The sequence below is a fragment of the Ostrea edulis genome, chromosome 7 (assembly GCF_947568905.1).
Source record: "Ostrea edulis chromosome 7, xbOstEdul1.1, whole genome shotgun sequence".
NCBI classification, from domain to species: domain Eukaryota; kingdom Metazoa; phylum Mollusca; class Bivalvia; order Ostreida; family Ostreidae; genus Ostrea; species Ostrea edulis.
The window spans coordinates 2,539,506-2,552,736 of NC_079170.1; the positions used below are offsets into that span (position 1 = coordinate 2,539,506).

Here is a 13,231-nt window from a genome sequence, read left to right on the forward strand (position 1 = left end):
AAATTAAAACAATTAATATACATAGTGATACACATGTATATAATTTCGAGAATCTGTAAAATTGTACACTTTAAGTCCAATAAAAGCTTAAAACACCTCCATCATCACACACAAAAGTAATCGTTTAAACTTCAGCTATAGCCTATATAGTCTTATCAAAGTAAAGCACATCATGAGATCTATATGTAATAAAAAAATGTCCAAAAATGAGTGGAGGAAATTCGATCTGAAATTGCCGGTTCGAAATAGGAAAACTGGTGCGTGTCATCTATAAAACTCAGTCTATATCTTCACCAGCAACCCTATGCAACCCAACAATAGTAGAAAAAACGAAGTGACACGGTTAGATTTAATTTAACACACGTGAAAAATATGCGAGTTGACGAATCACCTACTTGCTTGAAAACAAAGGGATAAGACTATATCAAACAAGCGTGTCACATGGAAAACCAAGTATTATATATTTCCTAAGGTCTGTCTCTGGCAATTAATGACATAAAATCGAAAGTGACACAGCTAATTAAGCCATGATACGCTCATTTACGTACATTCCTATTACTTACCATTGAGTCCGCCATATTGGATTTTGATCAGTGGAAGAATCCATTCGACAGTGAGTGCCTGGCCTTCGTGCTTGCACATCGGAAGGCCTCGGGAACCAGGCTAAGCAAGTCTTTACGGGGCCTCCTGGATGTAAACATTCACGAGAGGCATTGTGGGAAAGCCAGAGAATTGCGAAATCAAATTGTGATGTGTACATTTTATCACCGTATGTAGGTCTACATGTATATTCATTGTACAGCTACGAGCACATGAACTGCCCTCGATTATGCACTTGGAGCATTAGTCAATACTAACGAAGGATATATTGTTGTCTGAATCGTTTACCATGTTTCGACTACGAGAGAATTCTGACGGTCATATTTGCAATGGATTGATAAACACATAAAGATACAGTGCAGATATATTTATAAACTGTCCCCAGTGATATTGTAACTAGTAAGGAAAAGTTAATGGTGACACTTTAATGTGTGATGGAATTGGACGTTGCTAAAAAGGTTAGAACGTTTTACTTATCTAAAATCCACACAGACAGATAGGGTGGTATTAAAATGTCAGTATTTTGCGTACACGCACACTGATTTTTATTTAATGTCGATACTGTGTTCATAAGCTTTCTAATGACATTCTCAAACTCCCCATGATTTAGCTTTTACATTATAAATACTTGTAATTTTACTATTTGTTTAAAAGTTTGTTTTTAGTGGGAGAGGTGTATTTGTTTGTTAAAATTCCCTCGTGAAATTTTCATTCATGGACTCCACCAATGCTATTAGGAGAGTGCAAATTTAGATTTATTCTCTGTTTTCCTAGGTTCACTGAAAGGGGAGATCTTTTTTGCGTGACATGAGACCTTGTTTATATGCTCGGTCTTCATTCACTCAATGACAAAATTCATTCGCATTATAAGGAGTAGTCCGAAATATCTGACGTTTTCCAGGCTTTTTCCCGATTTTGATATTTAATGTGCAATTTATTTAAATAATTAACAAAATGCAATGTTTTTACACGATGAAATGTTAAACATCATGTATGTATGTATGTTATCTCGTATTCTCTTTAGAGAAGTCGAAAGGCATAGCCTTCATCGACTTCTCTTCGCAAGCATTCATGTTTTGATTCTGGAAAGCGTGTAAATGCCGGAGTCGGTGACGGTTTAAGCTTCCACCGACGTTTCGACTCAGATGTGCCTGGATTTACGCAATAGACAACTTGTTTTCAAACATTTAATAGCAATACACAAAACCATCACAAGGAAATCAAAACTTACTTGCTTTAAATCCATTTTCAACATGCCCCTGTCCCGGGTTTAAATCACAACTCTGTTTACGTCAGCCTGCTTTCTCTTAACTGGTCCCCTATTGTGACAGCTCCCAAGACCAGTTAACGTAAACCCGGGACAGGGGACATGTTGAAAATGGATTAAAAGCAAGCAAGTGTTGATTTCCTTGTGACATTTTTGTGCATTACTGCTAAATGTTTGAAAACAAGTTGTCTATTGCGTAAATCCAGGCACATCTGAGTCGAAACGTGGGTCGAAGCATAAACCGTCACCGACTCCGGCATTTACACGTTTTCCAGAATCAAAATATGAATGCTTGCGAAGAGAAGTCGATGAAGGCTCTGCCTCTCGACTTCTCTAAAGAGAATAGTTATCTCGGACTATGTAAGGAGTCCCTTATTTCATGACTCTTGAAAGATACTGTCTAACCACTTTACCACTTTTGAATGAAGATAAAAGAATTTGTTACAAATCTTTATTAGTCTTTTGTCTGTCATTCTTTAAACAAAATATGCAAAAGTTCAACAATACACAGGCTAGAATACTATAAATATTGTTTATGTTGAATGGTTACTAAGTCGCTTTGTCCCAAAAGGGAAATGCCCCATGCACAAACTTTCCAAAAAAATTTTCAGGGGCAACCAAGTTCATGTAGTATTGCCCCCCCCCCTCCCCCAATTTTATTCATAAGTGCCCATAATACATATACTGAGCACTCCAAATCTGTGATACCTCTGACTCTAGCCCCGCACATGTCACAATAGAAAAGCAGGGGTTAGAGTTAGAGGTATGTTGGATTAGAGCACCCCAAAACTTAAACAAGCATATTCTGGAATGAATACATGAGTTGCAAACATTTGTTTACAAAATTATATCATATGGATAAATATGTTTCTCAAGAGAAAAATTTTTAACCTTGGTATAGTGTTGAGTCATAAAGTTTAATGTTTAAAAAAAGGTGACCATGATTACCAAAAAAAAAGTTTTCTAAGCCATTATTACCTTTCTCAAATGTCATAAATGTTGAAATATTTTATCTTTAATGATTTATAAGCTAGCCTCTAGAGTTAAATTATTCTCTCAGTCATAAATGCACACTTCATGCTGCCAAAGTTTACAATTAATATACACTTAAAGGTCTTACGCAAGGAAATAGCCAATCAAAATGATTTAGTCAATTGTAGTTCTATATGTAATGGTTTGGGCCGTGGATATCGGCCTGGGTAGCTCAGTCAGTAGAGCACCTGACTAGTGATGCAGGGGTCCCGGGTTCGATTCCCGGTCCTGCCATACCTAATCTCATTTCCTGTTACAGATTTGGTGCCGTTGACCACCCCTGGACTTGGAGGTGAAAGTCCTCCCAGGGGCAAATAAGAACTTGGGTTGCGTCTTCGAGGGCGAAGACAATTTAAGGAGGGAGGAATGTAATGGTTCTGGCCGTGGATATCGACCTGGGTAGCTCAGTCGGTAGAGCACCTGACTAGTGATGCAGGGGTCCCGGGTTCGATTCCCGGTCCAGCCATAGATTTTCTCCTTTCCTGTTACATATATATATAGAGACAATTTCTTTTCCTTTTTTTCTTTTTTGGCATCTTATTTTAGGCCTACAGTATTAATTTTGGGCTCATTTACTAGGAATATTATAACTTTATTGGAATTGTCCCACTGAATTAAAGGGAACTCTTTTTTCAGGTGCGCATGATGCAACTTCCTGGATGGTGTGTAGTCTGTTTGTCAACATGTGAAACCCACGTGTATTTTGAGTTAGGTGTGTTTACTGTCAATTTTCTCTCTTAAATGCCGCATAAGGCATCTTTGTTCTGATCTCAAATTTTTGCCCAAGAATTGATCTTTTTTTTCTCTTTCATTAATTATCTGATGACAGTCTATTTAATTAATTAATTTAATTAAAGCTATATAGTAACATATAGTGAAATTATTTCCTTGTGTGAGACCTTTAAAAAAGTAACAGGTAACGTTCATTTTGACTGCAATTTCTCTGATTTCAGGAGTAGCCTCCCCTGTTAAAGATCAATAATGGTGGATAAACAATGCAGGATGCTGTCATGTCATCAACAGAGAGTTTTGACACCCGTATACCCGTATTTCTACCAATCACCTCTGTAACCTTTGTTGTGTTCATCAGACAGGTAAGAAATACATGATAATTATTTTAAATAACTTTATTAAAATGAATAATAAAAGATAGAACAAATTCACTTGTACAAACTTCCTCGTATAAGAAAATGTCACATTTTACAATACGATTATACATCATTTACAGTCTGCGAAAGTTTTTTGGACCACACAGGACATTCGGTCCTGTGTAATCATTGAACACACCGGACCGAACCAAATTTTGTCAGACCGAAAAACCTAATGTAAAAAAGTGAAACATGTGAAAATGCAAAACCAAGGGAATCTTGTTTACTATACTAGTAATACTATCCCAGGGATCCCTCCCATATAATACTTTAGACAGTCCATGCGGTTTTAATCACATTCATTTACGTATTTGGATTCGTGTGCTATTTTTTACTTATAACAAACATTTAAATGACTCCGCATCAAAATAGTAAAGCTCAAAACCAGACACTGAGACATCGGACATTCCGGTCCGGTGTAAAAAATGATGCATCGGACCTGAGGCACTGCACATCGGTCAGGTCCGACGGTCCGATGTCTTTCGCATAGACTGCATTTATACATGTCCTCATAGACGCAGTTGAATAGAAACAGTGCATGATAAAACAACATTTATTACATGCAACACAATTTACAGAATATGTATTAAATACAAATTTCATACATTTAAATTACATACACAAATGATACACATCATCAATGCCCCCGCCCTTTTTTTCACACTTACAACTTCCTTTTTAATTTTGGATCTGTTAGTGATTTACTGTAAGTGTCTTTTTATCTTAGAACTGATATCTCTTAAATCTGTAGTATTTTCGTTGATATTTACATTTTAAAAGTTTTTGTTTCATTTTAAAGTAATTTTGCCTATTTTGTTGTTGTTTTAGATGATGGACCACTCTACTTCCTTTTACAACAGGTGCCCCTACAGATTCACAAAGTTCCAATGTTGATTTTCCATGACCCCCATTCAGTGAGTGCACAACTTTATGTATTCTACTTTCAAAATTTCTACTACTTGTAATACATTTTGGATTTGATTTTTAATATGCCCTAATCACAGATTCAGATTTTTGTGTAGAAGTATGATATTTAATTTGATCAAGATTATTTGGTCCTAAAGTCAAATTTATACAGTCTTTTAACAAACATTTGTCTTCTTCTGTCATGTTTAATTCAAAGTCACTAGGCAACACTGAAGATTTTCACTTCTTGCTTTTCAGTCCGCGACAGGAAAAGGAATGAAGTTGACAGGATTTCCCGCACTGTCCTTGGTAGCAGCTTATGATAGAACGGACAGCAGTAGACATAGCCCGCTTCATCAAAGGTAAGTCTCCGGAGTAGTGTTTGTAGCAATTCTCGTACTCTGTCCTACTTCGAAGCTTCAGATCTAAGGCAAATCTCTGCATGTATTCTTTTATGGCTTTGGATCTTCCGGGAAACATGTGACTGCTGAACAGCGCCTTTGCTGTCTGTTTTCTTTGAGAGTCAAAGAAATGACGCAAGTCTTTAAGGTTTTCGATGACATGTTCTTGTTTTTCAGATGCCCCGGATGCAGCGGCACTATCCCCATCACTGGTATAATGGGAAATGTCTAGTGGATGGTCATCACCCTGCCTGCCTTATTTTCTTCATGCTGGTTTTATTCACATCTGTGATAATTTTTCCCACTTTGTTGCAGGTCTGCTGCATGTTGGTAGCTGATGCTGGTTCAATATTTGCGCCAAGAAGCATACCACGCATACCCTCTGTAGTAAGGCTGGTACCCATGTGACCGACAGCCATAGCCACAAATAGCTGTGCAGCTCTGCGTCCCCTTCTGGATCTCCCCACCTCTTCATACAGCTTTTCACGGTGACTTGTATAGTGGCACTTCTTACATCGGATGGAAAGGATCCATGCCAGGCATCGTTTTTCCTCCCCATGCTGGTTCCAGTCCAGTGAACCATTACAGTCTGGAAACTTCTGTGAGTGTTCTTTAAATGCATTATTCCACAATTTAGCAGTCTTCTCTTGGTGAAGTACTTTGTATGGTTTTGAGTTTGGGTCATCTGACACAGCGTCCATGTTGGAGTCTACAGGCTGGACTTCACTTGGTCCGGGTCGCAAAATCTTCATTTCACTGCTTCGGCTCTCAGCGTCGGTAACTGCAAACATTCCATTCTTCTGTGGCCATACAACATCCTGAAACTCTTCTTTACTTAGCCTTCTTATGGGTACTAGAGATTGGACTGGGCTGGTGGTCCCTGTACTATGCTGGCCCTTGTTGTGAGGAATACTTCCTTTTTTGAATTGATGTTGATGCAACCACTTTGGTCCCTTCTTTGGCATTATTATTATTTAACTGTACACTTGCAGACCTTTTCTAAGAATATGCTATTGTGTTGTGGTGTGCATGTTTATGCATTGTAAATTTTTATCTTGTTTATTTATTTTAGAGCTGCCTGGTCTTCTAAGAGAAACTCCATTCTTTGATGACTGATGGAAAAGCCTCATCACTCCCTACTGCTAAAGAACCACTTATCTTAATCACCAGCCATTTATCAGTGATCATTGCTATCAAAGCTCCATGGTACGTCATTGAAGTCTTTCTTGGCACCATTTTATCCAGTCCCTGACTTTGTTTAGAATTAAGATTGACAATTTTTTGCTAATTACTTCCTTATAAATCAGTAAACTTCCTGTTTCTTAGTTAATTAGGGCTTGTTAATTAAAGTTGAAAAAACTTTTATGCAGATGGACACAAACTCCAACATCTCAGCTTGCATATCATTCCAAATTTTTTCCTAAATAATTCACTCATTAGATTTTTTTGTGTTTTGAAAATGATATACTGGAGATCAATTTGACCAGAAATTTAGCCTAAAATTCTGCAATCTGTTTGGAAGAGTTATCTCCTATTTTTCATCCCTTAGGGTCAAAAATAGATTTTGATGCACTAGTATATGAGAGATAAATAACTAATAGACATTTTTCTGCAAATTTCATTTAATTTCATTAACTTTTAGTCATCTTAAAGGTCTTACGCAAGGAAATAGCCAATCAAAATGAACTTCGTCAATTGTAGTTCTATATATAGAGAGAATTTCTGTTCTTTTTTTCTTTTTTCGGCATCCTATTTTAGGCCTACAGTATTAATTTTCGGCTCATTTACTAGGAATACTATAACTTTATTGGAATTGTCCCACTGAATTAAAGGGAATTCTTTTTTCAGGTGCACATGATGCAACTTCCTGGATGTTTGTCAACATGTGAAACCCACGTGTATTTTGAGGTAGGTGTGTTTACTGTCAATTTTCTCTCTTAAATGCCGCATAAGGCGTCTTTTTTCTGATCTCAAATTTTTGCCCAAGCATTAATTTTTATTTTCTCTTTCATTAATTATCTACTGAGAGTCTAGTTACTTAATTAATTTAATTAAAGCTATATAGTAACATATAGTGAAATTATTTCCTTAAACATGTTAAACAAACTTTCCCTTGACAGTCGTGTCGGAAAGCAAAATCCATTTTGATTAGTTTAACAAAATTGTTGTCAGGATTCATAATTAGTCAGTTCTTTAAACATGTTAAAAGTAAATATTATACTGTGCTAGTTATGTGCATTCATTTTTTGAAATGATGAAAAAATTCTACATATACCCCAAAGCAATACTTGAATTTCATTACTGTTTTTAACAGCTTGTACTAAATATCTAAGTGAAATACATGTACTTTTACATAAAAAAAAAATAGTGAATGGCTCTGAACACATGGTTTATAATTTATTTATCTATTAAAATCAAGAATTTTCATATTTGTTTTAGGTGCGACAGTATGTCTCCAGGTTAAGTGATTGTGTAGATTGATTCCCAGCATAATGATGATTTGCCAAAAGAGCATATGAATAGAAAATTGGTGATGCTTAAAAATATCAGCAGAATACAGAAATTAAGAGACACAGATGGACAAAAACCCTCTATTTAATATAATTTACATATTAGGCCTATACAACTAGAACATGTAACAAGTGAAATTTAAATGTATGTATATATTTACTGTAAATGTATTATATTCAGCGTGTACGATATTTGGCGGAAATTGATTTTTGAACAAGTTAGCGTGAATTTGATTTAGCGAATTCCTTTTTGTTTTTTTATTTATGTGTAGAGTGTAAGACATTTAGCGTTGTATTTGAATGAGCGGAAGTTGCTTTCCGCCAAAGGCGCTAAAAAGAATACACAACCAAATGTAATACGTTTACAGTATTAGAGCTGTTTTAATGTATACAATTGTGTATACATGGTTGCTTGTTTGTTGACTCAGTGTATAGAACATGTACTACTATAATGTACATCTTTCATGTGTTATTTCAATGTGATGTTGAATCACATTTAAAATACAGCAAAGCTTTTACAGCTGAATCCTGTTGTTGTTTTTTTTAATTATGTACAGTTTTGATTTCCAACAGATCAAAAAATAAACATACTAGAGAATTCTTCATTTCCTGTTATATTTATCTGAAATTTTTAAAGATCACAGAAAGATTATTACATTGTGATTGTTTTGTATTGAAGCAAAGTATTTTAATTTGTGACTTTAATAAGAAAAATCAAGTGATTTTTAGCTCATCTGAGCCTGAAGATCAAATGGGTTTGTGATCAAAGTCTGTTCAGTTAATGTATATAATACATTTAACAGACAAGTTGTTATTTTCAACTTTCTCTCCAGGAGCACATGAACAAGTTTTTTAATAGGAGGGCATTCTTATTTTTCATTTCATCTGCAGGGATATGCTCTTTTTCAAGGGGAGAAATTGTGAATCTATATATCTATATATTTAAAAATTGATTAGATCAATTAGCTAATGAACTTGCTTCTAGAAAAGGCAAAACAACTGGCAACAGCAAAGGAGACAAAAACAACATAAAATCAATCACACAGCTATGAAGGAAGACCCACTCGTTGCTTTGCAACGAGCTTTGCTCTAGTTATTATGTCTCCGAACACAAAGTGTCGGAGACATATTGTTTTTGCTCCGTTTCTTATTATTGTTATTATGTCTCCGAACACAAAGTGTCGGAGACGTATTGTTTTTGCTCCGTTTCTTATTATGTCTCCGAACACAAAGTGTCGGAGACATATTGTTTTTGCTCCGTTTCTTATTATTCTTATTTTCTTCTTCTTCTTTTCATTCCTCTTCTTTCCAGAGAAATTTGTCCGCTCGATTTTATGAAAGTGTTTCAACAGATCCACTTCAAACTTTGTGAGCTGATAGGGGGTCATGAGGAGGGGTGCAATCAACTTTCAAAATTTTCAAAATGGCCGCCCTTTCAAAATGGCGGCCAAAAACGTCCAAAAACCAAGGTTGTCGGATTTCAACCAAATTTTATTTCTAGGGTAATTTGGTGACCCCGAGTTCATTCCCACCATCAAAATTTTTTTTTGAGCCGCCATTTTCAAAATGACCGCCATATACAAAAATATTTGAAAATGTTAAAATCTCTACAACATTTGATTTCTAGGGTAATTGGAGTGTCCACAGGTCATTTCTAGCATCAGTATTTCCTTCCAATCTATTTTCAAATGTTTCAAAATGGCCGCCATTGAAGAAAATGGCGGCCAAAAATCAAGTCCGTCGGATTTCAATTAAACTTAGTTTCTAGGGTTTTTGAGGATCCTGAGTGCACATCTGGCATCAAAAACCATTTCTGACATGGAGAGGTGTTCGGAGACATTTGTGTTGGCATCCCAACACAGTTATAGCTCGTTATTCTTATTATTCTTTTCTTCTTATTTTTCCTCTTCTTTAGTGAGAAATTTGTCCGACCGATTTTGTGAAAGTGCTTCGACAGATCCACTTCAAACTTTGTGAGCTGATAGGGGGTCACTAGGAGGGGTGCATTCAACTTTTCAAATTTTCAAAATGGCCGCCGTTTCAAGATGGCGGTCAAAAAACGTCAAAAACTCAAGGTTGTCGGATTTCAACCAAATTTGATTTCTAGGGTTATATGGTCACCCCGAGTCCATTTCCACCATTTTTTCCCCTTTCATCTCCGAGACCGTTGGATGCATTTTCCTGAAACTTTCACAGATTGAAGACAACGAGTGTACCTCGAGGCATTTTTTTTCATTTTTTCAAAATTCACTTCCGTTCGTGAGATTCGTCTGATTTTCCGGTTTTTGTCAGCAACTTTGTCCGGGGGTAAACTTGAAAACGACTTAAGATAATCAAATGAAACTTTCAGGGATGATAGATCTATTTTCTCTATGGTGCATGCACATAATATTTTTTGTCGCCGTCACTTCCGGTCGTCACCGGAAGTGATTAAATGAATCATCAATTTCAAACTTTTTTTTTCAAATTGAAACCTATTTCGGTTTACTATATCTCGTTCTAATTCTCAAAAAATGTTAACCCCACCGGAAGTTGAATCTCCAACTTCCGGTTATATCAAAGGAAGCCTATTCATTCTCTCATTTTTCAGTGCCATAAATCTCGGTCATGAAACTAGTTAATGAGTTGAGTTTTACATATGTTATAGTCACTATAAATGTCTAAAGTAACGTCAAATATTTTTGTAAAATTCACTTCCGGTCGGCAAATACGGCTTATTAGCTGTTTTCGTTGTCCAGCGTTTTTCTCAGAAACAATAAAAGATAGAGTCACCAAATCTTCAGAGTTAAAAGATCTCACTTTGTAGGCGTGCAGTAGGGGGTTAAGAATGTCGGCCGTCACTTCCGGTCGTCACCGGAAGTGATTAATGAATCATAAATTTCAAACTTTTTTCTTTCAAACTGAAACCTATATCGGTTTACTAGGTCTCGTTCTAATTCTCAAAAAATGTTGACCCCACCGGAAGTTGAATCTCCAACTTCCGGTTATATCAAAGAAAGACTATTCATTCTCTCATTTTTCAGTGCCATAAATCTCGGTCATAAAACAAGTTAATGATTTGAATTTTACATATGTTATAGACACTATAAATGTCTAGAGTAAATTTAAATATTTTTGTAAAATTCACTTTCGGTCGTGAGATATGGGGTGGACATATTCAAACCTTGTTTTTTCAGTTTCTCAATAATGAATATAGATAGACGCTTGAAACTTCTAGAGTTGATCAACTAACATTAGTCCATTGTACACACACATTCAATTTTTTCGTCCGTCACTTCCGGTCTATACCGGAAGTATTTGAAAAAATGTCGATTTTCCAATTTCTTCGAGTGATTTCTCAGAGATGGCTGGATAGATTTTCTTGAAATGTTCAGGAATAATGTCTGATGAAATGACCTTGCTATAATTATTTTTGTTTTTACAAAATTCACTTCCGGTCGGAAAATATGGTCGATTTTTTGTTTCTCAAAAGGAATTTTGTCCAGCATTTTTCTTGGAAAAAGTAAAATATAGGTTCATTAAATATTCAGGGATGATCAATCTCCGTTTCGAAGCGTGCAGTAGAGTGTCGACCGTCATTTCCTGTCGTCACCGGAAGTGATGGAAAGAATCGCACATTTCAAGCTTTTTCTTTTTAATTGAAACCTAGACTACTTTATTAAGTCTCTTTCAAAGTGTCAAAAGAATATTAACTCTGTCGGTAGTCAAAACGACTACTTCCGGTTTCTTGATAAAATACCTTTTTACTTTTCGTCTCTTTGTCCCCATAAATCTCGCTTATATTTGAAGTCTTTCATATGATTTTCACATGTCTTAATAAAAGTATCAACTTCTAAAGTTTTGATAATTTTGTTTTTCAAAATTGACTTCCGGTCGGTAGTAACCTACTACTTTTTCTTTCTTTAGTCTACTTCTTTTTGTTGAGAACTCTTTCAGATAGAGACGTGAAATTTTCAGGGAATATAGACAGTAAAGAGTCGCTGTTATTTATAGGAAAACGCATCTGAATAGTACTTCCGGTCGTCACCGGACGTTACGAGAAAGGAGTAAAAAATTCGATAATACATTTCTCATTCATTCTTAAGGCACATTTTCTGATACATTTAAATGGTTTTCGTAGGTATAGAAAGCTCTTTACCGGAAGTGGTCTAACGGAAGACCTACTCATTACTAGTAATGAGTGTCTAGTTAAGGTCTTCCGTCTCCTGCGGAAGACCTTACTATTATTGTTCGCGTTCTTCTTCTTCAGTATTAAGGTCTTCCGTCTCCTGCGGAAGACCTTACTATTATTGTTCGCGTTCTTCTTCTTCATTAAGGTCTTCCGTCTCCTGCGGAAGACCTTACTATTATTGTTCGCATTCTTCTTTTTCATTATTATTATTATTATTATTAAGGTCTTCCGTCTCCTGCGGAAGACCTTACTATTATTGTTCGCGTTCTTCTTCTTCATTATTATTATTATTATTATTATTAGGGTCTTCCGTCTTCAGCGGAAGACCCTTCTATTATTCTATTGTTGATTTTTCACTTTTCTTTTTATTATTAAGGTCTTCCGTCTCCTGCGGAAGACCTTACTATTATTGTTCGCGTTCTTCTTCTTCTTCATTATTATTATTATTAAGGTCTTCCGTCTCCTGCGGAAGACTTTACTATTATTGTTCGCATTCTTCTTCTTCATTATTATTATTATTATTATTATTTTTATTATTATTATTATTTTCCTTGGTAGTACACGCGTTTTTCTCAGCCATTTCTCGATCGATTTTCACGAAATTTTCAGGAAAGATGTCTTTTGGTGACGAGACTTTGCTTGCAAAATTTCGTGCTTGACGTCAATTCCGGTCAGGAGTCATCTCTCTTTTAGGGACTTTTTGAAGGGCCTTGTTGTCCACACATCTCCTCCGTTACTTTTGAAGAAAGATGTCTTTTGGTGACGAGACTTTGCTTGCAAAATTTCGTGCTTGACGTCACTTCCGGTCAGGAGTTATCTCTCTTTTAGGGACTTTTTGAAGGGCCTTGTTGTCCACACATCTCCTCCGTTACTTTTGAAGCTAGAGTCTTGAAATTTCTACACAAGATAGAGTAAACATTTTAGAAGATTTGTGGGGGATTCGATTTTACCGGAGGCGATTTGCCTAAACGCTCGCCTGGACCTGAAAAAATGGATGCCAAAATTTTTCGCCGATTTCGGCGATTTTTGACCTTTGATCTCCAATATCTTTTTTCTTGCAAATATTTTGTTAAGACATGTAGAACAAAAGTTGTGCACATTTACGAGATCTTTTCGAAAATATCACAATTTAGGGGCTAACCCCTTAAATTAGGGATCTAGAAGGGCTCAAAGTCTAGATCAAATATCTCAAAAAT

At 35.9% G+C, this 13,231-nt stretch overlaps 1 long non-coding RNA gene across 1 annotated transcript; it reads left to right on the forward strand.

Moving 5' to 3' along the window:
• Window positions 1–769: 769 nt before the first annotated feature.
• LOC125673410 (uncharacterized) lies at window positions 770–8,469 on the forward strand. Its single transcript, XR_008796459.1, has 8 exons — window positions 770–1,058; window positions 3,853–3,993; window positions 4,876–4,961; window positions 5,212–5,315; window positions 5,670–5,955; window positions 6,427–6,560; window positions 7,203–7,262; window positions 7,794–8,469. It is a non-coding gene; the product is annotated as an uncharacterized LOC125673410 (long non-coding RNA).
• The last annotated feature ends 4,762 nt before the right edge of the window (window positions 8,470–13,231 follow it).